Genomic DNA, 508 nt, shown 5'->3' on the forward strand with positions numbered 1-508 from the left:
ATTTGCCTTAATAAAATCATTGGGATCTCTAAGAATGGTATCGAATGGAAAGTCTGGGAATTCTTATCAGGAATCCTCATAAACTCAAGCCCTGGTGAATAAAAATAATAGAATGAAGGCCAGGAGTGGTGGCTTACACCTGAAATCCCAGCACTTTGGGCGGCCAAGGCGGGCAGATCGATTGAACCCAGAGTTCAAGACCAGCCTGGGCAACATTGCAAAATCCTGTCTCTAGAAAAAATATAAAAACTAGCTGGGTGCAGTGGTGTGGGCCTGTTGTCCTAGTTACTTGGGAGGCTGAGGTGGGAAGACTGCTTGAGCCCAGGAAGTCAAGGCTGTAGTGAGCCGTGTTTGTGCCACGGCACTATAGCCTGGATGAAAGAGCAAGATTTTGTCTCCAAAATTTAAAAAAGAAACCAAAAAAATAATAAAAGTATAAAGAATTGTTTCCTAATATCATCAAAGAACAGAGGCTAGGAAGCGAAAAGAGCAATGCAATTATATATAT

This window comes from Hylobates moloch, unplaced genomic scaffold (assembly GCF_009828535.3).
Source record: "Hylobates moloch isolate HMO894 unplaced genomic scaffold, HMol_V3 SCAFFOLD_3, whole genome shotgun sequence".
NCBI classification, from domain to species: Eukaryota; Metazoa; Chordata; class Mammalia; order Primates; family Hylobatidae; genus Hylobates; species Hylobates moloch.